General features: G+C 48.8%; 1 long non-coding RNA gene across 1 annotated transcript; it reads right to left on the bottom strand.

Moving 5' to 3' along the window:
- Window positions 1-4,925: 4,925 nt before the first annotated feature.
- Window positions 4,926-25,934, bottom strand: LOC307208307. The gene is made up of 3 exons (XR_013835062.1): window positions 25,677-25,934; window positions 7,243-7,326; window positions 4,926-5,396 (listed from the first exon to the last, which is right to left on the bottom strand). It is a non-coding gene; the product is annotated as an uncharacterized lncRNA (long non-coding RNA).
- Between the last annotated feature and the right edge of the window lie 83 nt (window positions 25,935-26,017).

The raw sequence follows: 26,017 nt of genomic DNA, 5'->3' as shown, positions 1-26,017 counted from the left end.
TTACTTACATTTCAATGCAGACAGCAAATACAATGCAGGTAAAATAACTTCTCAGGAACAAAATGCAAGGGTTGGATTGCAAAATAGGTTTTGTGTGTCTGGAGCCCCTAGACACATATCTGATCAGTTTGGAAGCATAGTGGCGATAGTTTCCTCAGAGGCCGGAGGAAATATAAAAAAAAAATCTCCTTGTTACAGTATTCCCTCCCAGAGGAGGCAGGGGAAGTAAACATACCGTGGGTCCTATACAATACAATAATTTTAAGAACTCTCTGTGTACTAGCCCTGTGCTTGTCTAGCAAAAGAGACATTTGTGATTTGGCTGCAAAGGGACTTCCTCCCAGGTAAATGTGTTCCTCCCTGGCCCTCACCCACCCCCTGCCTTTTGCATGTCAGTGCCCAGTGGAGGGGCATGGGCAGTGGCACAAAGGAGGAGTTAAGAGACAAGAGGAATGGAATAACCAAAAGCACATGATATTGCAAACCCATGTTACATGGCACAGCGACATGTGATGGATTTAGAAAGGCAAGATTTTGCCTTGTCACCGGTCACCCGGACAGTGGAAACATTGTGTGGTTTGTGCTCCAAAAATGCAGGAAGAAACAACCTGCCAAGGCAGCGATTTACAGGTACAAAACCGATGATAAGAAATATACGCACACATACAAATAAGGTACATTTATTATGTACTGAACTGAACAAAAACTAAAACCAACAACCGTACAAATGAAATATCATAACATACAAAATACATTATATAAATAATATAAAATATGAGGGATATTCAAAACCTGTCTAAAATAACACATGCAACATGATACTTTAAAATGTGGAAGTTAAAAGTGACTTGGGGAGGAGAGTAACATATCCAGATGAAAAATTTAATGCATGAGAACAGCCGCTTAATGGGGCAGGAGAGAAAAATCTAGCAACAGTCCCTGCTGATAATTTGCTCGAATCTGCCAAAAGGCAGGCCATGTACCATTTGGAAGTCCTACCTTGAAGGTCTGAGGGAATAAGAAGAGTCACCAGTCATCTTTGGTTATCTTTATAGGAATTACAGGCAAGAAACGCATGAGCCAAAAATTTGGTAGCCTCCAACCCCTTCACAAGGACAGAAATGTTCATTGTTAAAGAGCTACCCTTAAACCAGCTGCCTAATACAGCAGAGGTTATGCAGTTCAGCCTAGCTTTAGTGAAATTGAAAAGGCATTTGGGAATAATTAAATTTCCCAAGTATCTAGCATGGCATTATGCAAATATATGCAATGGACCTGTGCCAAAAGCCATTCCAGTACCGAGCTGTACAACTGGGACCAGGTGAGTTTGTTTTTATTTTATTATTTATTTTATTATTTCTTTTGGTTCTTTTGTTTTATTATTTATTTATTTTATTTATTGCAGGATTCATAGCCAAAAAAGACACTCAAAGCAGCTTTACAAGAGTCATTCTTAAGATGGGTCACACAGCCTACAAAGATATGACAACAGGAAATACGGAATATGGAGGAGGAGGAGGAAAAAAGCAAGCTGCAGCAGAAATCCTAAAACTTACCATTCTGAAAGTTGCTGGTTAAGTTTCTCTTCCTATAATTAATGTTTCACACGATCTCTTTCCAGGGGTTTGCATGTACGGCCAGTAGCAGTGACCCCGCTGGCCGCTACCTTAAACCTTCTTCTCAAAATAAACTATTGTTATACAGTGGTACCTCGGGTTAAGTACTTAATTCATTCCGGAGGTTCGTACTTAACCTGAAACTGTTCTTAACCTGAAGCACCACTTTAGCTAATGGGGCCTCCTGCTGCTGCTGCACCACTGCTGCGTGATTTCTGTTCTCATCCTGAAGCAAAGTTCTTAACCTGAGGTAATATTTCTGGGTTAGCGGAGTCTGTAACCTGAAGGGTATGTAACCCGAGGTACCAGTGTATACCAATCTCTGAGCAGTGAGAGACGCCTGGGGTTCTGGGTGCTCACACAGGGTTTGGTATCCTTGGAATGAGGTGAAGGTTGTGGTGTCTTTAAGATATATGATTTATTTACATCTATATAGAACCTGAGCCTACGATGGAGGGGCTCACAGCATTAACACCCTCACAGATCTTGGTCGCAGCCTTGGATTCCATCACAAATCAAGCATGTCTCTGGGTCCAGCGCCTCAGCCTGCTTTCAGCTTAGCTCTCAGCTGGTGAGGGCAAAAGCCCACCCATTCCCCCCCCCCCTTGGCATAGATCAACTTCTTTGACTGTGCCCATTGTGGTGCTTGAGGGACAGGATTGGCACCCTTGCTCCCCTACCTCCAATCCCCACAGATAAAGGACCCCAATAACTGGAAGGGCATTGTGCAGAGCAGTGGTTCCCAATTGGGTTTCATGCAACCCACTCGGGGTTGTAGTACCATTCACATAACAAAAACTAACATAGAGATAATCAACATTTTCAAATGTAGGGGGTCCATGGCTTGGCTTTTGAAAAACAGGGGGTCCTCAGTTCTTAGCTAATTGAGAACCACTGGTGCAGACTGACCCCCGCCTCCAAAGTCACAACACCATTATTTCATTTCAGTAACGCGTACGCAGAGTTGCTGCAGTTACATAAAGCTATCTTCAGGTGGCAGTCATGCCAAGTTAAATGAAAGGAGCAATTTCCTATGTGAGCATTGCAAGATTCTAATCCACTCACCGTTGTCTGAAGATGATTCAAGCTCTTGGCTGCTTCCATAGCTACAAACCCTGTGGCTCTTGCAAATGCAAGACTTATAAGCAGACACAGAGAGAGACCTGCTTACATCCAGCCCAGGCCCAAGGACCTCCAGAGGTCACCTTTCAAATGTTCCCATCAGCCTTTTAAATGTGAAATCTGAGAACTGGCAAACCCTCTTAAGTGGAACATGGCTTTGCGTGCAAAAGGTGCCGAGTTCAATACCTGGCATCGCCAGTTTTGGAAAAACAAGAAATAGGTAGCAGCAGATGGGAAAGAAGATCTCTCGCCTGAAACCCTGGAGAGCGGCTGCCAGCCAGAGCCAACAACAGTGGGTTGGAAGGGCAAACAAGTTCACCTGGGAGGCCGCTTACTGCTTTGGGTGTGCAGGCACAGGAAGGCCTCTAGTTGGGGAAGAGATTAGCTGTGAATGAGGTAGAGAGCAGAAGCAGAGAGCCAGCATGTAAATCTTCCTTCATGTATAACAAAAGGAGGTTCATGAGGTGCAGACAAACCGCTGCACAATCACCCTGATTAAGAACAGTTTGGGAACAAGGTGGGTATCTGCTCTGGTAGCTGCAGAACCTCTTGCCCTCAGGCCAAATGCCCCCCCTTGTTTGGTCCCTGGGGCTCTCTGGGAGCTCATATGCACTGCTGTGCCTGCTTTTGCATCTGCGTCCACCCGCACTGGGATGTGGCCCCTGGGAGCTGGCCCAGGAGGGTATGTGGCTCTCCACTCCTGACCTATGAAATGACATATGCAAAAGGGTGTTCCACACCAGACTCAAAACACCTGGGGGTGCTGACCCAGTTTCTCTCTCTCTCTCTCTTTCTCTCTCTCAGGGCAGATCCACATTGTACATTTGAAGCACATCCTACACACATTTAAAGCACATGACTTCCACCAAAGAATCCTGGGAACTGTAGTTTAAGGGTGCTGGGAATTGTAGCTCTGTGAGCAGGCTTTGGGTTACTGGCACCTCCTTTTTCTACAAAAACAAAAAAACAATGCTGAAGCGATATACTGCTGCTGTTTGTGAAAGTTCCTTTCAGCCACTATGGCTAACAACTCTCTCTAGACCACTCTTCCTGCAAGGGATTTGTCTCTGACCCTTCCCTGCATTTTTCCCTTAAAAAAGAAAGAAAATAAATATGCAGAGTGAGTGAGTGAGTCACCCCACTTTGCACAGAACCCCACACATGAACCAGGAGCAACCAAACCTCCTCCCACAACCAGTGGGGCTAGAAGATCGTGGGTGCTGCTGCTGCCACTCTGAAGCACCACTAGCTTTCAACTCTCCCAGGTACACCAGCTCAACAGGTGAGATTAGCATCTCTGCCTCACAGCCTGTCTTTTCGGACGTTTCCCCACATCAAGGCAATGCTCTCTGCAGAGCAGGTGGGGCAGCTGGGTCGGAAGCTTCCAGCCAGAGGAGGCAACGCGTCCTCTGGGCATTGCATCACCCACACAAGAAACCTTTGTCTGCTTTTCCCAAGATGCCCTGCTTGCTCTTGGGCACCCTCTACTCCTCGGTCGTCAGTGTGCTTTCTGCCACCCTCTGCAACTTTGAATGCTGCTGATTCAGTCTCAACCAGGCTGACTTCCTGTTGGAAGGGAGTCTGGATGCAGGGACCATGGAACTTGTAGCCCTCGGGATGTTGCTGAACTACAACTCCCATCATCCTGGCACTGATGGGAGGGGGAGTCCAGAAACATTCACAGTGTTCTCTGTCTCCGTCTTAATTCTCGCAAATAATGAAGAAACCTGTCAAACTGGGGCTGCATCACTTCACAGCACTGTGGGTATGTTAGGGTTGCCAGGCAAGAGCATTTCAGAAGCTGAGATTTCAAGGGCCTGAACTTGGGCCCTCAGGGCAGCCATTTGGGACAGAGGTTGGCAGGAAAAGGGGAGCAAGTGTGTGTGCCTGCAGGGAGGGGATGAATCCACATGACTGAAAGATGTGTTTAAAGATGTGTTTTCAAAAAATACATCCCCAAAACCTGCATACCAAGCAAAAAGGCGTTTTCAACCCCCTTTCCTTCTGAAAAGCTGGGATATATTTTTCAGGGTAGGGAGCTTCCCCCATTATGTGGCCTTCACTTGCTCCCAGCTGCAATCTGAAGTGATGCCATCAAGACAAAGCTCTGCTACCCACCTGCTGCTTGTGAGTTCATTTGTTACAGGAAGAGGAGAGGATTCCCTGAGCAAATAACCAGACTAAAGCTGCAGCCCGCCATTAATTTTATTGCTGGCAAGTTCAGGTGATTCAGCTGCTGTAAACAGTCTTGAGATGATGGTGGTTTTTCAAGCTTAGCTTTGCAAGCATTATTCATTGTTGATGTTGGTTGTTATTTCACAAGCTTTGATAGCTCCAGGAAAGTTCAGTGGGTGACTAAGACTAGGAGCATTTTTGCACAGCTTTGGGTGGTTATTGAATGATGGTCCTTCCTGGAGAAAGTGGAGCTCTGCCTCCATTGCACATGATTTGAGCCCCTGCAGTAGATCCTCTTCCTCTCTATAGCTGGAAGCTGCAAATGGTGACGGATGCACCCGCGAGGAAGTTATTGGGGCACACCACTCTGGCGATATGTGAAATCTCTGAAGTCCAGTACCGAATTTTCAGGAATTGAACTCATTCATTCATTCAATATCAGTATGTTTCTTGTGACCCTTCAATCACATTCCCCAGGATGGCCTGCAAAATGAATAAAACAATTAAAATACAAATACAAAATAACATATATTAAACTGAAAGCCACAAAATTGTAAGAGCAACATAGCGTTGCACGCCACCCTCAGTCTCCAAGGGGTGCAAGATTCCAAGGGTTCCAGGTGCTTACCCAGGGTTTGCTTTCCTTGGAATGAGGCTCAGTGGAGACTGTGATGTCTTTATGACATATGGCTTATTTGCACATATATGCAACCTGATACTACAATGGAGGGGCTCACAGCATTAACACCCCCAGAAGGTCTTGCTTCTCCCATAGCCATAGCCCTGGATTCAAGAAGAAATCAGGCATGGCTCTGCCTCCCAGCTGCCAAGCCTGCAGTGTGCTTGCTTCCAGCCTCTAGCTCGCACACACAACTCTCAACTCTGGCTTTTGTCTTTATAACTACCAGCAAGTTGTGCAAGGGCATCCCACCCATTTGCTGTCTGTCATGGAGCCACTTCCTTTGTTACCTTAATGGCCCCTACCTAGAGGGCCATTACCTCATCAGGAAACTAGCCTGGCTTTTCCAGGAATTGAATCCATGCTGGTTCCAGGAATTAGAAGGGGGCTCAAGCATACAGCCTGCCCAACCCTCTTAACACTAAGAACTGAAATTGTATATTTTGGGGAAAATAGGGAGACACCACTCAGAAGGCCCAGTTCTGGTAACCACATGCCTCACCTCAGTCAGCAGGTGACACTATTGAAATGTGTGGCTAAGTCAGGCACCCCTCAACCTGCAGCCCTTCAGATGTTTTGGCCTACAACTCTCCTGATCCCTAGCTAACAGGACCAGTGGTCAGGGATGATGGGAATTGTAGTCCAAAACATCTGGAGGGCAAAGGTTGGGGATGCCTGGGCTAAGTCCTTCCAATGTAAGGCAGTCCTTCCAATCCCTTGAGCATAAAACTGTGAAGGGCTTTAAAGGTTGAAAGAAACAACATTTTAAAATGGACCCACAAGCTGTCTAGGTGTAGTTGATCCAGGGCAGGTGTATTATGAGCTAAATTTTTATATTTCATAAATTTTTATATTGTCTTATGCAAACCACTATAGGGTTTTCGTTTATGATGATTAAGCACCACAGTACATAAAATCTAAATAAATAACACTCCATTCCAGTTTGTAAATCTAGGGCTGTGAACCAGCCATATATTGAAAGCACATCCTTTCCCCACTCGCCAAAGAATATTGGAAACTGTAGTTCACTCACAGGGCTACAATTCCCAGCACCCTAAACAAACTACAGCTTCAGTGAGGGGAGGGGAGGATGTGCTTTACATGTGTGATCAGAACTCACATTAGTTTCAAACCACCTTCAGAGGCTGCCCTGTAGGTAGCACTGAGGCTCCTCTGATGCCTTAAACAGCCCCTCATCCCCACCCCTGACACTGCTCCACAATCTTGCTGCAGGAGCAGAACAATTTATGCAGACAACCCTGCAAAATGTGCTTGGCTTGCCAATCCTCTTTCCCCCAGTTGTTGTGGAAGTTGTTCTTCTGATGCACAGCACCAGCTGCGCGTGCCCTGAACTGCTCCACAGACTCTGACTCCAGACTGAGCCACAGATAGTCCCTGAACTGAGAGGCACCACCAGGTCCAAGCACATCCCAACAAAGGCCCAAGTGGCACAGTGTGCTATTGGAAATGAGTGCTTGGCTTCCACAGGGGTTTGGCTCTCTGGCTGTTCTCCCCAGCATCAGGAACACACCAGGACGTCTAGCACATTCTCCGCCACTTGTGGCTTGTACCCAGCCAGCAACACTTGTTGTGTGTGTTGCAGAAAGGCCCACACCAAGCTGCTCTTCTTATTTTTAGAGTTGACCTTACATCGGGGTTAGCCATTCATCTGCCTGTGGCGCAACAAGGTGTGAACCAGTTCCACAAACCCAGCTGTGCCTGCTTGTCTCCCTGCTGAGAGAGAGACAGAGAAAGGCAGGTGTAAATTAGTTAAGAGACAAGTGCCTCTTGCAACCACAAAGTGAGGCTTCTCACATTCTTATTCTTGGTTCAGAAATACTGGTGAAGTTTTCATTTGTTTCTGAGCATTTGTGCCTGGCTCTTGAGATCGCTTGTGCAAAACTTCAAGATATATATATATATATATATATATATAACAACAAAAAATACCAAAGCAGCCTTCACCCAATGGTCCCCAAGCAGTATATCATCATCACCACCATTGTCGTCATAGATGTTGTTGTTATTATTGTTAAAATGTATATCTTCTCCTTCCTCTCAATGGAGCACAGGGGGCAAACAACAAGCAACAAAGCAATAAAAGCACAATTAAAATATCTTAAAACAATTCCAGTGCCAATGCACTGAGAGAGTTCTCTGCTTAAAGAGCATATTGGAAGGAAGGTTTTTTAATGGGGAAGACAACAGAGCTGGCGGCTGTCTCATAACTGACAGCAGATGTTCCCCGTGGGTGAATGATGCAGCACTAGGGAGGGCCCAGTTCCTGCACAGTGTGGAAGGAACCTCCTGATAAGTGACCATAGCAGCTTGTTTGTTTAGATCAGGATAAATGTGTGAAAGCTGCAAGCAGTTATTTCACCAAGGTCTGTTGTATTCACTATTTTCCCGGTTAACATGACTGGCCCACCCATGAGGCAAGCTGAGGCAACCGCCTCTGGTGGCAGCATCTACAGGGACAGCAGATCCAGCCTCCAAATAATGCATTGCCCACTGCTGCCACCGTGTCAGTGCTGGTATGCTCCTTGGAGACTGGCTTTTGAGGGGGCTGAAGACACGCCTATGCCTGCCTGGGGCTGCCCTCTGGGGTCTCCTGGGCTCTGCACCCACACAGCACGATTGAAAGCAGCCCCCTCCCCACCCCCTGTGACAGCCTTTGATTCCCATTTCAACTGTTAGGTAAGGTTGATTTGATACTCCCTCTCTGGTTGACTCACCCGTTCTTCCCTAGCCAGAGGGGCCACCATTTTGTGGTTCGCCTCAGGTGCCAAAATGTCTTGGGCCAGACCTGTCCATTAAGAGTGGTGTTTCACTTGCTTCCTTGATAGGCAGAGCTTTAAGGACATAAGGTCATCCGAAGAGCCTGCTGATCAGACCAAGGGCCCATCGATCCAACATCCTGCTCTCACAGTTGCCAACCAGATGCTCCAATAGGAAACCCACAAGTATGACCCAAGCACAAGAACGGCCCTTTCCCCCTCCTGTGGCTCCCAGCAACTGGTGTTCAGAAGCATCACTGCCTCTGACCATGGAGACAGAGCATGTCATTGTGGCCAGTGAATCTGTCTAATCCTCTTTCAAAGCCATCCCTGCCTCCTGTGGGAAGGAGTTTCACAGTTTAACTCTGTGCTGCATGAAGAAGTCCTTTCTTTTATCTGCCCCAAATCTTTCTTTCTAGTGGTAAGAGAGAGAATGGAAACCCTTTTCTCTATCCAGCTTTCTGCAGAATTAAGGGGTGCCTTGTTTTCTGTGCATGTAGGCAAATGTAGAGGCACTCTAGACAGTTAGGCAAAGTTGTTTAGTGGGTGCTGTGCCCTTGAGTCCTTTTAGATAAATTGCAGCACTACTGCCACACAATTGACATGCATTGTTCTCTTTTGTGGTTGCTAACAATAACCCTCATAAATATTAGATTGATAAATAGAATGTTAGCAGAGAAAATGGGTTTGTTTGGCACATCAACACAGCCAAAGCGTAACCCTTTACCTAGGGTTGTAATTTAAGGAAGCAATTTCCTCTGTTGCAAGCCATTCAAATGAATTTGAATCCATACCTACTAGGCAGATTTCCTACAAAAATCCATTGCTCTGAGCTGGGGCAATGGCATTCAGATCCAGCTTGTTCACCTCCCGGATGTAACTGGAATCCAAAGCCCCCTGGAAAAAGTCTTCCTGGGGGTCCATCCTTAGAACAACTACCCCCAACTGCATGCCATCCAGATATTATCCCTGGTCATTGGCTGGCTGGGGCAGATGGGAGCTGGAGTCCAAAGCAGGGGTTGGCAAGGTTTACCTTGTCTGGGCCGGTTCACTCCAGCAGAGATCCCTCTGTGGGCCGGATTGCGCGCGCGCAAGCCCATGATTTGCAGTGTCTGCCTCTGTGCAGACACGATTTCCAGCACCTGCACAGATGCAATTTCCAACACCGCGGAAGCGAGTCTCCACGCTGTGCTGGTTTAGAGCAGCGTGCAGGGATTCACCAATCGGGCAGCTCGGTTTGGGGGCAACTCGTGGGCCAGTTAAACGGCCCCCGTGGGCCACTTGTGGCCCATGGACCTTAGGTTGCCAACCCCTGATCCAAACCATCTGTATACTGCCAGTTTGGCATAGGCTGCCCTCCAGTAGCTAAGCCTTCTTCTATTGCAAGTATTTTCCTATTCAAACATTAGAGATACTAATGCTGATCTGTGGAGGATTTGTTTTTTGTTCTTTGTTTGGGTTTTCCCCAGTGACAGGCACTTTGTCAAAGAGGGCTCTATTCTCTTGCAACTGAGGCATCCCAAATGTGTAAATAACCAGGCATTCAAAATAAGAATGGTTTACCTGTATTGATCCATCATACATGTTAATGAATTGGGTATGATAGCTGTGGAAGCTGCTCTTCATCAGAACCACCACAGACCTGGCATTTATTGTCATTCTATTGCTGGAACCTAGGGAGGCTGCAGCATTCATGAAGCAATGCAGGGGTGCAAGCAGCTCCTTGGATGGGAACCTTTTCTATGTAGCTCACAGTAAAACTGGACAGTCACCAACTAATATGACTCTAAAAGAGTTAGACATAGGACTTATCCACACCTCTGTTCCCTAGGTAAACCTGCTCTTTAGCACTGAATCAGAATAAACAGCAAGTGGGTTTTTTGTGAATTGCTGTTTGTTCCAATTTAGCACTAAAGAGCAGGTTTTCCAGGCAAAGTGATGGGGCAGAGGCGAAACCATTCAGATCTGTGCCTAGAAAAGTCAAACAGAAAATTGCTCAGATTTGTGCTTTTTATGCATAGGACAAGCAGCAGTGTGCACACATTTCTCAAACACATTTCTGGTGGATTTCTCTAGCAATGGCTACTAGCCAAGATACTCTATTTTATCTCCACAGTTGGAGGCAGGATGCCTCTGAATACCCATTGCTGGGAATTGCAGGTGGGAAGAATATTGTTTTCAGATCCTGCTTTCAGGCTTTCCAGGAGAGGATTGGACCCTGTGAGAACAGGATGCTGGACTAAACGGGAGCCCTCTGGCCTCATCCTGTAGCCAGGCTTTTCTTAATGTGTGGAGTGCCGCAGGGCGCAATTCTCTCCCCGATGCTTTTTAACATCTTTAACGCCCCCTTGCCCAGATTATCCGGAGCTTTGGGCTGGGCTGTCACCAATATGCTGATGACACTCAGCTCTATCTGCTGATGGATGGCCACACCGACTCGACCCCGAACACACTGACCAGATGCTTGGAAGCTGTGGCTGGATGGTTTCGTGGGAGCCAATTGAAACTAAATCCTTCGAAGACAGAGGTCCTATGGCTAGGTCGGGATGGCATGGGGATGAGGGACCAACTCCCTTCTCTTGCGGGGGCCCAATTAGTGCCATTGCCTTCCGTTAAGAGTTTGGGTGTAATCCTTGACGCCCCCCTTTCCATGGAGGCGCAGGTTACAGCAACAGCCAAGGCGACATTTTTCCACCTTCGCCGCATCAAGCAGTTGGTCCCTTACCTTTCCCGCCCCGACTTGGCCACAGTGATCCATGCGACGGTCATCTCCAGGCTTGACTACTGTAATTCGCTCTATGCGGGGCTGCCCTTGAAGCTGTCCCAGAAACTCCAGCAGGTACAGAATGCTGCAGCGAGGCTCCTCATGGGGTCTCTGCCATGGGAGCATATTCACCCAGTGCTTTTCAAGCTGCACTGGCTCCCGGTGGAGTACAGGGTCAGATTTAAGGTGCTGCTTTTGACCTTTAAAGCCCTTCACGGCCTAGGACCCTCGTACCTACGGGACTGCCTCTCCTAGTATGCCCCGCGGAGGACCATAAGGTCCATAAATAGCAATACTCTAGAGGTCCCGGGCCCTAAGGGAGTCAGATTAGCCTCAACCAAAGCCAGGGCCTTTTCAGCACTGGCTCCGGCCTGGTGGAACGCTCTGTCTCATGAGACCAGGGCGCTGCAGGATCTGATTTCTTTCCGCAGGGCCTGTAAGACAGAGTTGTTCCGCCTGGCCTTTGGCTTGGAGCCAATTTGATTCCCTCCCTCTCTCTCTCTCTCTCTCTCTCTTTTTTCTTTTCCTTCTCCTCCTGCGATGAGGCTACATTTTAATATTTTAATGTTCCATTATTTTAATGTTGTATTTTATTTTTGTTTTTAAGTTGTAATCATTCTTCTTGTTTTTATTATTGTTTGTAAGCTGCTCTGAGCCCGGCCTTGGCTGGGAAGGGCGGGGTATAAATAAAAAATTATTGGTGTTATGTAGTGAAGTTTCACCCTGGGCCAGCAGGGAGATACTGTAGATAGTTTTCACTCAGGTCTGTAGATAGTTTTCACTCAGGTCCACATCAGTTATTTTAGGCGGGAAACTCTGGGTTGTTGTTGCTACAATGTTGACAGCCGGCTGCCTATAAAAGCAGGCCGGCTGAGCTGTTTGCTAGTCAGTTCTATTCCAGCTTACAAAATAAAGAGCTGCTTTGGAGAAATCGCTGTGTCGTCTGCTATGTCAACCCACAACTTAACACTGGCGACGAGGATGGGATCGATGGACATCAGAGCACAGCCAGATGCGGCCAGCCTCTGAACTGAGCTGAATCACTGAGCTGAATCACTGAGCAAAATCACTGAGCGAAATCACTGGACAGAACCAATTCAGAGCTGACTGTTCTGGCTAGAGCACTGTGTTCCATCCATCGCCCTTCACGCCGGCATCGGAATCATGGCTTCACTTGTGCCTCTACCGCCATTTGCGCCAGCCTCTGAATCATGGGACTCCTACCTCGCTCGGTTCGACTGCTACCTCCAAGCCAACGAGCTGACAGCAGTATCAAAGGAACGGAAGCGGGGCCTATTCCTCAGCCTCTGTGGGCCTGAGGTGTTTGAGACGGCCCGAGCATTGGTTGCACCTGAAGCAGTCCAGGCAACACCGTGGGACACGATCCAAGAGAAGCTCCGCAACCACTACACACCAAAGCCGTCCAAGATTGCTGCCCGCCATGTGTTCTACCACCGGAACCAGGCAGAGGGGGAGTCAATCAACAACTACACCACCGCCCTGCGACAGGCTGCAATGCACTGCGAGTTCCGAGACTTAGACGATGCCCTGATGGATCGAATCGTCTGCAGGGTCCGGGACACCCATCTGCAACGGTGTCTCCTCGCCAAGCCAGACCTCACGCTACAGAAAGCCATTGAGGAGGCTGTGGCCTCAGAAGCTGCTGAACGCTCCGCCCAGGAGATCCGCAAGTCCAGCAGCCCGCGTCTTGATAGGAAGCCAATTCCGGTGCATCATGAAGAGGCCAGCAGTGATGAGGCATCCTCCAGTGAAGACGATGACGTGCACCAGACAAAGCGGGAGCGCAGGAAGTTCCAACAGAAGTCCAAGGGCCAACCAGAATGTGCCGGCTGCGGAGGCAACCATTCCCGTGCCAAGTGTCGATTCAGAGACGCCATCTGTAGGAAGTGTTCCAGAAGGGGCCACATCGCTAAGGTCTGCCGATCGGCTCCGTCTGACACCCCCCCTTCACCGACTCGCAAGTCCAAGTCTTCACTCCAGTCTGCCAAGGAAAGTTGTTTTGCTCTCACCAACTGCCGCTGCCCATCTGGAACCACAATTGGCCAAACCGACTCGCCTACGCGACGCAAGCTGAACGTCACGGTGCTCATTGAAGGAGCTCCATGTGACATGGAGATCGACACCGGTCTGCCCTGTCCATCGTGTCTTGGAGCACCATCAAAAGACTGGTACCCAAAGTGTCCAAAAGGCAACTCGACTCTCATCGCGTACACCTGAGAGACTACCAGGGAAACGACATTCCCGTGGTAGGCGTTGGCCGGTTCCGGATCACCTTCAAGGATTTTTCGGGCCTGCTCCGGTTGGTGGTGGTCAAAGGTCAGCGGCCAAGCCTCCTAGGACTAGACTGGTTTGATGCCCTCGGCCTGGAAGTCACTGGCATCAACTGCATCTCTAACGCAGAGACTGAGGGTCTGGTCAAAGACTTTGCCGAGGTTTTTGACGGCACCTTGGGGCAATATACAGGTACGCCCATCTCCTTTAGCCTTGATCCACAAGTCGCCCCCATCAAGCTAAAGCCACGCTGGGTTCCCTTTGCTCTCAAGGCTAAGGTGGACGAACAACTGGACAAACTGATTGCCCAAGGAGTTTTGGAGCCGGTTGACCACGCCAAGTGGGAAACCCCCATCGTCACGCCTGTCAAGCCAGATGGGTCGGTGAGAATCTGCGCTGACTACAAGTGCATGATCAACAAGGCACTTCAGCAGCACGCTTATCCGGTTCCTGTTGTCCAACACCTGCTGCATTCCCTGAGTGATGGTAAGGTCTTCGCTAAGCTGGACCTTGCCCAAGCCTATCAACAACTGCCCGTCGATGATGCCACTGCTGAAGCCCAGACGATCGTCACCCACCGAGGGGCATTCCGTTGCCGCCGGTTGCAGTTCGGGGTGAGTGTGGCTCCTGGCATCTTCCAAAGCCTTATGGAGCGTCTCCTGCAAGGGCTTCTGGGCGTGGTACCATATTTTGATGACGTCTTGGTGTCTGCAGACTCACACCAGCAGCTGTTCGAGCGCCTCCGTGCTGTGCTGACCAGGTTCCAAGAGGCCGGGGTCAAGGTAAAGAGGGAGAAGTGCCAGATCACCGTTCCACAGGTAGAGTTCCTGGGCTATCTTATTGACGCCTCCGGCCTCCACCCGACCACATCCAAGATACGCGCTATCCAGCAGGCCCCCATCCCAAAGAACAAGACGGAGTTGCAGGTGTTCCTGGGGCTGCTGAACTTTTATAACATGTTCCTGCCCCACAAAGCCACAGTGGCTGAGCCTCTTCACCGACTCCTTAGCACAAAGACACCTTGGGCCTGGGGTCATCGGGAGACGGCGGCCTTCAACACGGTCAAGGCTCTCCTTTCATCGGACCGTGTGCTGGTACAGTACAGTGAATCCAGGCCGCTGGTCCTTGCCTGCGACGCCTCACCTTTTGGCATCGGCGATGTCCTTAGTCACCGTTTTCCAGACAGAAGAGAAGCACCGCTCACCTACTTTTCCAGGACACTATCTCCGACGGAACGGAATTACAGCCAGCTCAACAAGGAGGCACTGGCACTTGTTGCTGGAGTGAAGAGGTTCCATGAATACCTCTATGGCAGGACTTTTGACCTCATCACTGACCACAAGCCACTCCTGGGCCTCCTAGCCGGTGATCGTCCAACTCCACCGGTCCTCTCGCCATGCATGCTGCGATGGACTGTTTTCCTGGCCATGCCGACGCCCTCAGCCGTTGCCCTCTTCCAGCATTTGTGGAAGACCTGGCTCCAGCTTCATCGCTCCTCCTGATTGAGGATCTTCCGGCAGCGCCTGTATCGGCTGCCACTGTGGCCTCCGCGTCTGCCCAGGATCGCACCATCAGCCGGGTGCTCAACTGGGTGTGGAGGGGGTGGCCACAAGGGCCTTTTGCATCGGAGTTCCAGCCCTTCGCAACCAGACAACATGAACTCTCGGCTCATCGCGGCTGTCTGCTGTGGGGAGACTGTGTTGTGATTCCCCAGGGACTCCGTCAGCGCGTCCTGGAGGCTCTGCACGTTGGCCACCCGAGAATTGTCAAAATGAAGGCATTGGCTCGGTGTTACGTCTGGTGGCCTAATATGGACGATGCCATCACTGCCTGGGTGTCCGCCTGTCAAGCGTGCCAAGAGCCGAGGCCTGCACCACCGGCAAGTAAGGGACACACCTGGGAGACGCCAAAGACACTCTGGTCGAGGGTGCACATCGATCTGGCTGGCCCCTTTCACGGCCGGACCTTTATGGTAGTGGTGGACGCCTATTCCAAATGGCTGGAGGTGGCCCTGATGCCCTCCACCACTACCGAGGCCGTCATCCGGGTGCTGCAAGGCCTGTTTGCAACGCATGGGTATCCTGATGTCCTTGTCTCCGACAACGGACCGCAGTTCACGTCAGGCACGTTTGAGCGGTATCTTTTGGGACTGGGCATCCGCCATGCCCTAACGGCACCCTTTCATCCATCCAGCAACGGACAAGCGGAGAGAATGGTGCGCTCGGCAAAAGAGGCACTGGCGCGCCTGGACAGGGGAGACTGGCACGAGCGGGTCGTCGTATACTTGTTTGTGCAACACATCACCCCTCATGCGGCCACAGGGCGGAGTCCTGCTGAACTGCTTATGGGCCGCCGCCTCAGGTCACCGCTCAACTGGCTGCACCCGGACTTTGCCGTGGCTGAACCCCCAGGCTGTGCCAACGCTCCACGGTCATTTGTCCCAGGAAACCAGGTCTTTGCCCGGAACTATGTGGGGGACATTCCTTGGGTGCCAGCCACAGTAGTGGGAGTCACTGGACCTCGCTCGTACCAGGTGGCACTCGAAGACGGATGCTTGTGGCGACGGCACATAGACCAGCTTAGGTGCAGGGTTGGGGACTTGGACACTACCGTGGTGCCCCCAACTGCGCCTGTGGCTCCAGAAGAGACACTTACAGATGGCGAGGCTCCACCTACACCTCCCTCGCAAACTGCCAGCGTGGAGCCGAACCAAGCCACTTCAGAGGGTCTGCCAGACTTACCACAGACTCAGACCACTCCACTTGCGGAGGCTTCACCCACAGCAGCGGATTCAGGGGATTTGGTTTCAACGCCACCTAGGGTCGCACCACAGCCTCAGCAAGAACTGCGTGGCCCTCTGGACTTGGCTACCAGTCCCCGGCGGTCTGGCAGAGTTTCCAAGCGCCCAACTTATTTAAAGGACTATGTTGTTGGACATGTATCACTGTTGGTCTAAGTATGGGAAATGTAACCGATATGCTTTTGTGCCTAATTGAACCATTACGCGTAGTGCTGTATATAAGGAAACCATTACGATTGTAACTAACGCCTTATCTCGGTGGGGAGGGGTGTTATGTAGTGAAGTTTCACCCTGGGCCAGCAGGGGGATACTGTAGATAGTTTTCACTCAGGTCTGTAGATAGTTTTCACTCAGGTCCACGTCAGTTATTTTAGGCGGGAAACTCTGGGTTGTTGTTGCTACAATGTTGACAGCCGGCTGCCTATAAAAGCAGGCCGGCTGAGCTGTTTGCTAGTCAGTTCTATTCCAGCTTACAAAATAAAGAGCTGCTTTGGAGAAATCGCTGTGTCGTCTGCTAAGTCAACCCACAACTTAACAATTATTATTATTATTATTAGTGTTCTTAGGAAACCCATGGGGACCACATGCAAGGGTAAATAAATAAAATTGGTAAACTAAAATCTTATTATTACTGGTGTTCAGAGACATGGGATAGCACACGGAGGCCTCCTCCATTTGATGTAAATCAAGGCACTGCAAATTTAAATTGCTCTGCTTTATTAAAGAAGTGATTCACTGGAAGCACACTCCATTGTATCTCAGGACAGATGGATGTCAACAACAACAACAGAGGCATGAGGCCTCTGATCCTGAAGGAAGCATATAGCCATGAGGACTAATAACCTATTTTCCTTTTAAAATCATATATGCCAGCAACCATCACCATTTCTTGTGGTGGCAGATAGGTCTACTCATAAGGCCAAGGAGTCAGTTTGTGGCTTAAATGAGATTTGCGCTAGGATCCAACTGACTACAACCTTCCCCAAGACCTCCAGATGTTTGCAGAATACAAACCCTATCAATCATCCCTGACCACTGGCCATGCTCGGTGGGGCTGACTGCAGCTCTAGCCCTTGCCATCCAGAGGGGCACCTTATCAACTACAAGTAACTTGTTGTGTGTGCATGTTTGCTTTTTAAAGTGTGCATCAGTGTTAACTTGCAAGTTGCCTTGGGACAATTTATATGCTAAAATGCAAGGCAGAAATAAATGTGTGTTTTTCTTCTGGACACTCACCAGATTTCTCAATATAATCCAGTGGGACTGGATTATTTCCAGACAGAGCTGTTCCTGTGGGCTGAAGCCTCATGCAGCAATGTGGGTCAGTGGTGCCTCTCTAGTGCAAAGTCTGTGCTGCTGTATTTTGCTGTTGCGGTTTGCTGCCAGCCAATATTATAAGTACAATATTGATAAATATAATGGTAGGACAGAGGGGACCTTGAGAAAAAAATATAGGAGTGCATTCATGCAGCTCAGTGAGACAGAATCACAAAAGAAACTGCCGGCGTATTGGAAAGAAAGAAGAGGGGTTACTTCAAGGTGACTGGGTTTTAAAAGGTGGCAAGGGTGTGTTTAAACGTCAAATGAGCAAATGCGTTTTCCCATCACAAGTGTCTACTACTGCTCTTCCCTGGGGAGGCCCCTTCTCCCAAGCCCTTCCCCGTGTTCAAAAGGCGGGGAATTAATAAATGCCTCTTAGCTGGGCCAGGACTGGGCCGTGCCTCTGCCTTCCTTCTTGACTTGAGCAATGATTTCTCTGAGAACTAATGAAGGGTTTGGATCCTTAAATTTGTTTGCTCAGATTAGATTCTGAAAATAACCTAAATTATTCTAATAGGCAGTTAAGTCCCTGTGGAGCATCTGGATAAAATGAAGCAGAAATAAGGAGCAAAAGTCGTCAGGGGGGAGCTTACAGGACATCCTTCTGGGCCCACTTTCAGTTTCAGGTGGTAAATATTGCATTTTCAGAAATCGGTCTTGTAGGAGGGGCAACATATAAAGTCGCCCACATGGGAGCATGCGCCTGCGATGAAATGGTGCAGTCGCTCAGAGGAAGAGCACCTGCCTTGCATGCAGACAGTCCCAGGTTCAATTTCAAATGGCCTCCCCAGGGAGGCTGGGAGTCATTCCCTGCATGAAACCCTGGAGAGCCACTGCCGGTCAGTGTAGACAGTACTGAGCTAGATGACCAAAGGGTCTGACTTGGTAAGGCAACCTCATTATGGCTGGCAGCACTGGGTTGAACGCTCCTCCTGCAGTGAGTTCCATAGGTTAACTATTGGTTGTGTGCAAATAGGGCTCAATCTTCTGCCAAGTGGTTTCACTGGATGACCCCCGAGTTTAGTATTACAGGAGAGGGCAACCCCATATTCCTTCTTCCCATTCATTCTTTTGAATAGCCCTTTGAATCTCATGAGATTCAAACATTTAAATAGGTCTGATGTAGCACCAGTATATGGCATAATTGATTCCTGCCTCTTCTTTGCCTAGCTTTTTATCTCTTTGACGATCTCAAGATCCTGCTTCTCTTTCTACAGATTGTGGGAGTAAACCTTCCTGTCTGTGTGCTTAGAACAATAGATTCATAGTTGGAAGGGACCCAAGGGTCATCTAGTCCAACCCCCTGCAATGCTTGTTTAAAAACAAAGTATGACATGTTTACAACTCATTTTTTCCTGGTCTTTTTTACTGCAAAATGGCAATCAAACACAAGCATCTGATATGGAGGGAGGTATTTTGTAAACAGCTGTGAGGTTTTATTCCGTTTTGCAAATAAACCACTCTGAGGTTTTTATTTAATCAAGCTGTCTAAAAGTCTTGTGGATATAAATAAATAAAATAAACAAACTTCCCTCCCAAGGAGGAAGCTTTTAATTACACTTGCAGTAGCCTCCATACACTTTGCCTGTTTGCACTGGACAGTTTGGTGATGCAACTGGTGTTTCAGGATAAACAGGGGTGGTTGAGAAATAACTATGAATCAGGTTGGGTGGGGAGGTTGTCAACAGTATCCTCCAGATTGTCCATAAAGAGGGAGTGAGCAAAATATTTATTTTATGACACTTATATTTCACCCTTCCTCGAAGGAACTTGTGGTGGTATACATGCTTTTCTCCTTCCCCACAATTTGCCCTTACCACAAACCATGTAATTTGTTGTTTGCAATTTGTAGGTCAGACTGAGAGATTGCAATCAGCCCAGTGTCACCCAGTGAGCTTCCCTGCTAAGCAAGGATCTGAACTCAGGTCTCTGCAATCCTGGCCCAACTCTGGCTCTCATGCGGACGACTACACGGCTAATGTGGAATCAGCAGCTGCTAGACATTAAGCCATACCAAAGTGTCCCTGAAAACTAGGTCATTCTGGAGCCTTGCAATAATGACACAGCACAGGTTGAAGTGAGTTAAGGGATTGTTATCCCAGGATAGCAGAAGGTGCCAAGAAGAAACACAGCAGCTCTTTCTGTGTGTGTCTCCCCCCCCCCCATTAAGGTTTTCCTCCTTCACTGGAACTACGTCAAACTGTTGGTGCTCACCACAGGCACCTGTGCAAACATGCCGTGTTTGTTTCTGGTCTTAATTTTGCTGATTACACCTCAGCAGGGCCTTGCAACATGGCTGGTGCTCCCAGGTGGAACTCCCCTGAGGAAGCGGAACTCTTGTAATTATACGCAATGGTCTTCTTATTCGCAGTTAAACAAAATGCCCACACGGGACCTTGATGTCATGAAGGATCGTGCACGCTTCAGCCACGAGGAACAACGGCAATCCCTCCTTCTCCATGGTTGTTCCTCCTTTATTGTGGCATTTCTGCCCCACCTTTCTTCCATGGAGCTCAAGGTGGCCCATGTGGCTGAGTGGGGATTTGAACTCTGGTCTCCCAGGTCCTAGCCTGATACTCTAACCACTAGGCCCCCACTGGGTCTCTAGCATGTCACAGGGCAGGGCCAGATTGGATAACTTCCCTTTCACCACTGAAGTTAATTTTAAATAAGTATAAGCTATCTTTCTGGACCCAAAGTCACTCCATTTATTTATTTATACAGTTTGTTCAAAACAGGCATACAGCTATTATTCTGCCATAAAAATAAATTCTTCACAACAATTGAAATGTTGAAGAAAAATACCTCCGCCCCCAAAATAAAAAGTAGACCAGCACCACCTAAAAATGTTTACACCCTGTTTTTCTTTCATAACAGAGCTCAAGGTAGCTTAAAGTGGGGCAGGGGATCCCCGCGTGGTCCCCCATCAAGGCACTGACCAGACCCAAATCTGTTTAGCTTTAAGCAAGTGGGCTGCAAAAAATGCCCTCAAACTACAGATGGACTTTTGACAGGTGCAGCCTGTCATCAGCACCTAACTCCTGCGCTCAAAAGCTTCCACTAGCTTTCCAGGCCAACATTAAAGTCCAGGTGGCGCTGTGGGTTAAACCACATAGCCTAGGACTTGCTGATCAGAAGGTGAGCTTCGAACCCCCACGACGGGGTGAGCTCCAGGTGCTCGGTCCCTGCTCCTGCCAACCTAGCAGTTCAAAAGCCCGTCAAAGTGCAAGTAGATAAATAGGTACCACTCCGGCAGGAAGGTAAACGGCGTTTCCGTGCACTGCTCTGGTTCGCCAGAAGCGGCTTAGTCATGCTGGCCACATGACCCGGAAGCTGTACGCAGGCTTCCGCGGCCAATAAAGCAATATGAGCGCCGCAACCCCACAGTTGCCCGCGACTGGACCTAATGGCCAGGGGTCCCTTTACCTTTATTAGTTTACAAGGCCCTGAACAACCTGAGTCCAGGATACCTCAAGGACTGCCTGATCCCCAATAACCCTGCCCAATTGCTGAGGGCTTTGGGGGAGCTGTTGTTTGTGGTCCCCGTGGCTTGGAGGCATGACTCATGAGAGCCCACGAGGAGCCTGCTGAATCTGCCCAAAGGCCGCAGCATCCTGGTGGCCCCAATGATAAGCCCACAAGCAGGACCTGACAAGAGCACCTTCCCCTCCTGCCCCCCCCCAAGACTGGCATTCAGAAGCATTACCGCCTTCAAAATGCCTACTGTACCCACCAGGGGTCCTGCATTCAATATTAGGGGCCCAATTTTGTGGGATTCCCTTCCAGTTGAGGCCCCTCCCTCCTTATTTAATTTCTAGCACCTACTGAATATTTTTTTCATTCCTGAAGACCTTTTAACTGAAGTCTTTTATCATTCTGACTGATATTTCTCTTTTCTGTATTGTATTTCTCGTATATTGCTCAGAAACTATTGTAGCTAAGAAGTATATACACTGTATGAGTAAAATTGATCTGGGACACCTTTCCACTTATTATTTATATCGTGCCTAAAATATTTTATTATTATTAAAGTACTCCTTAGCTCCCTTGATCAGAAAGGACTCCAGAGTATTGAGATTAAGCGAATGCTGCATACTTAATTCATCTCAAATAACCACCATCCCATGGACCTATATGCACAGTCACATAGTCACTTGCAGAGATGGGGAGCTTGAAAGAGTAAGGGAAACCCACCTTCTGCTCTGATTTACACCCTGCACTTGCCTTACTACTGTTTTGAGCTTCTGCAGATTCATTTCTGGATCTCCAAAGTTCTTGCCAAAATATTACAATTCCTACTTTTCCAGACCATTGACTTTGCTGGCTGGATTGTTGATGGAAGTTACGAGTCCAGACCGACCTGGGATAGCTCAGTTGGTAAAGCATGAGACTCTTCATCTCCGGGTCGTGGGGTTGGGGAAAAGATTCCTGCATTGGTGTAGGTGACCCTCAGGGTGCCTCCCAACTCTATAATTCTGTGTTTCTAACCCCTGGAGGGCAGCTGGTTGGGTACGCTTGGCTGCAATCCTGTCCAGGACAATTTGGAAGATCGTTAAAAGAGCTGCTGCCTGTATTTCTGAAAGGATCAAACTCCAAGCATGGCCCCTGCAGCCTACCAACCCCAAGCCTCTGCTTTCAGTCTTTATCTCAAGCCCCTCTTTACAGCATTTCATCAAACCAACTGCAAACTCCGTAACCGTGCTTAGACTATTGCTCCCTATTTTGCAGCCAGAGCCCACTTAATCAGCCCAAAATGGTGTGCCCTTTCGTGCATAGCTGGAACTCTGGAAACAAAGTTGCAGGTACACATGTGCTCCACATGGCAGATCTAACCGAACCATTACAGCATTATTAATTGGAAGAAACCAAACATTTTGCCTAGAAGCAGCAAAAAGCTATAAAGCGGGCAGCTAGGAATCCGTTAATTTGCCCAGCGTGTGAAGAGGGAACAGCTGTCCCTGGAACTGACTGTCCCTGCATGACCTCTGCCTACGCAGGACAGGAATTCCAAACAGTGACTGAATTCTATGCAGTTTGCTACACACACCAAGGAGTAATCTCATTATGTCTGATGTCCGCAGAGTCTCTTGGTGTGTGTGTGTGTGTGTGTGTGTGTGTTTTCTTTCTTTCTTTCTTTCTTTCTTTCTTTCTTTCTTTCTTCCTTCCTTTCCTTTCCTTTCCTTTCCTTTCCTTTCCTTCCAGCATTCCATCTTGCTGCATGTCATCTGGTATTAGAAATTTGGTGTACCTGGTGTATTTCAAGCCTAGACCCACTCCATTCAATACTAGCTTTTGAATTAGCTTTCAGGCCCTCAGGATTTTGACTGCCTTGACCCAGGTACCCATAATTTGGGGAGGTACATTCCCACTCAGAAAACACTTAGTGTGGTCCACCTGAATGAATGCTGCACTTGCTGGCATTGAAATAGGCAGAAACGGTCATTTTCCTAGAGAGTGCTCAGAATGTTTCTAAAGCAGGGTTCAGCAAACTTATTCAGCCATGAGCCGGTCCACCATCCCTCAGACCATGTGGTGGGCTGGACTATATTTTGGGGGAGGGGAAATGAATGAATTCCTATGCCCCACAAATAACCCAGAGATGCATTTTCAATAAAAGCACACATTCTACTCATGTAAAAACACGCTGATTCCCAGACCGTCCGCGGGCCGGATTGAGAAGGCGATGCGGCCCATAGGCCTTAGGTTGTCTACCCCTGTTCTAAAACCTTGAAACCCTTTCGCTTAAGAGCACCTGAAAACACCTGGCTTTAGTTCTAAATCTGGGCACAACTTCCAGAGTAAAACTGCTTAAAATAAAATTTAGCAAATTTGGTTCTGTAGAATTTGGACTCAATCAAGACTGGGTGGGCATTGTTCGCCTGAAAGAATGTAACAGCCTTTGTCCCTCTTTAGGTATTAAATCAGCACTGCAAGACGGTATTCTCACTATTCTCATCCTTTTGGGGTGAGCTTTTCTTATCTTGTGCACATTTCCTTAACACAGGAATGGGTGACTTCTGCTACTACTCTGTGCATTTTATTGCTTTCAGTCTTCACAATTTGCAAACTTTGGGGTTTAAAAAGTACATATATGTCTTGTGGACCCTTCGTGTGTCGGATGAAGTGGGCCTTTCTCCATGAAAGTCAGTGCCTCCCAAAATATGAAAATGGTTTCCAAGGTGCCACAGGATTCATTTTGTTTAAAATGTAATAAGAACATATGAAGAGACAGACTGCTGGATCAGGCCCATGGGAGCATGCTGCTCTCCCAGTGGCCAGCTAGATGCCCCAAGTGGAAGACCACAAGCAGGACCTAAGGCCAACAGCAGCTCTTCCCAACTGTGATTCCCAGCCACTGGTATTGAGGGGAATATAGTGGGTCTACTGGCTGGCTAAACCAGGTAAGGGCACCTGATGGGTCTCAAACCCTGGGTGAGTTAGGGACTCGGGCAGATGGAATGGATGAAACCAACAGTGGGTCCCATGGTCAAGAAGGCAACGTGCATGTGCTGTAGAGGGAAGTGAGGGGCAGATGGGGCTCATCCACCTGGGAAGTATCCCATCTAGGAGAAGGAAAACTCTGATCCTAAACCTTTATTGCCCTGCAGGATATCTTCAGGAGAATAAATAGCTAAGACATGAACCCTACACAAACCCAGAGTGGAGTCCCTAAGATGGTTGGATGGCGCCTTGTACACCTCCTTCCGGCAACTCCTGCAGCCAAGCTGGTGCCCAACGTATTGCTCTGCTTTCCTTTGGACCATATCAGTGAGGCCGAGAGGGAGGGGGGGTCTTGTCGTTTGGGCAGCCCAGGACCTCCAGACACCTTGCACCCTGGGGATGTCACTTTGGTGCTGATAAGGCAGAGGTCTGACTTCACCCCCAGAGTGCACTCCATTGTCTCTCGAGACAGATAGATGCGAACAATACTGGCTCCAACACTGGAGACAGAATGATAGGCAGAATACACATCGCTGAACTAAATGGGCCAGTAGCCTGGCTCAGTTTAAGGCAGTTTCATGCGCACCAGCTGCCTGTTCTTGGTCCCAGATATATGGGCCAAACTGCCCATGAATATGTATTATCTAGTAACCCTTGATAGCCTCATCTTCTATGAATTTATCTAATCCTCTTTTAAAGCCATTCAAGTTGGGGGCCATCACTACACATCCCCTGGGAGCAAAGCTGACTCTGCGCTGTGAGGAGGACTTTCCTCTGCCTGTCCTGAATCTTCCAACATCCGGCTTCATTCTGAGCACCTGTGAGGAATCTAGGCAAGGTCGATGCATTTCATTTTCTTTCAACATTTGAAATGAGAGTTTGTGTGCAAAAAGCTTGAGAATCTAAAAAACAAACACTAATGGTACCACAACTCAGGACCACCTACATGTGACCTGAAATTATTCTTTCTCTCTTTCTGCCCCTTTCCACAGACACTACCTGTTGATGCTGCATTCCAGCAGAGTATCCTTTGGGGCAAACATGTGGGAATTCCTGGGCAGCTGAGCATATCTCACATATCTCATGCAACCCAGGCCTTTAGGGACATTGAAAGACCATGACACACGTGTTTCTCTCTTTGTCATCTGGCTGTAAGGAATCCATTGTCTTTTTAAGAGTGGGGGCACACTTTCCAGTGTGGATTAGCAGCAGCCCATGAACTTGAGAGAGAAATAGGAACAGGCACAATAAACAACAACAATAATAATAATTGGCTGGCTGGGGAGGTCTTTTTGAGCAGCCCCCAAACCCAGCTACCTGGTCCCTTTGTTGTGTGTGTTTTATGCTCGTCTATTCACGGAGAGAGGAGAGGGCTATGGATGGCTACTTGCCGTGATGCCACTGCTCTGCCTCCATAGTCAGAGGCAGCGATGCCAATACGAGTTGCTGGAAACCCCAGGAGAGAGATGGCCCTCGTACTTGGCTCCTGCTTTTGGCTTCCCCACTGAGGCATCTGGGTGGCCAATATGGGAACAAGGATGCAGGACGAGATGGGTCATTGGCCTGATCCAACGAGCCTGTCTGCGCACAAGGCGTGCGTTTTTGCTGTGGGGATGAGGCCGAGGGTGATGCCCCCACTCCGCCAGTTTCCCACACCTTCTCCTTTTGCATGCACACGGTGCAGACTCACCTGAGGGATATGGCTAGTTCCATCCCGGAGCTTGAGCTGCGTTGCTATGGCACCTGGCCGGCTGCCTCACGCCCTGCTTCCCCGCCCGGCCAGCTGAACTCCCTCCGGCAGGCGAGGAGGCGTTTTCCAGGCGGATCGTACCATCTCCAGCCAGGCCGAGGGAGGAGCGCGCCGGCCACAGAGCAAGCCGCCGGCTTTGCAATCCGGATCCCCGCTGCTGCAGCGCCAGGAAGAGGCCGGCGCGCTGGCCTCGCCTCGCCCTCCCTCCCTCCCTCCCTCTCGACTTGACATCTCATCCCCGAGAGCCGCTACTGCCGCTGCCCCGCCCGGCCATGCAGGGC

This window comes from Podarcis cretensis (assembly GCF_951804945.1).
Source record: "Podarcis cretensis genome assembly, chromosome: Z".
NCBI lineage: Eukaryota > Metazoa > Chordata > Lepidosauria > Squamata > Lacertidae > Podarcis > Podarcis cretensis.
Note: the sequence above shows the minus strand (reverse complement) of the source record. Positions and strands in the feature narration are given on the sequence as shown.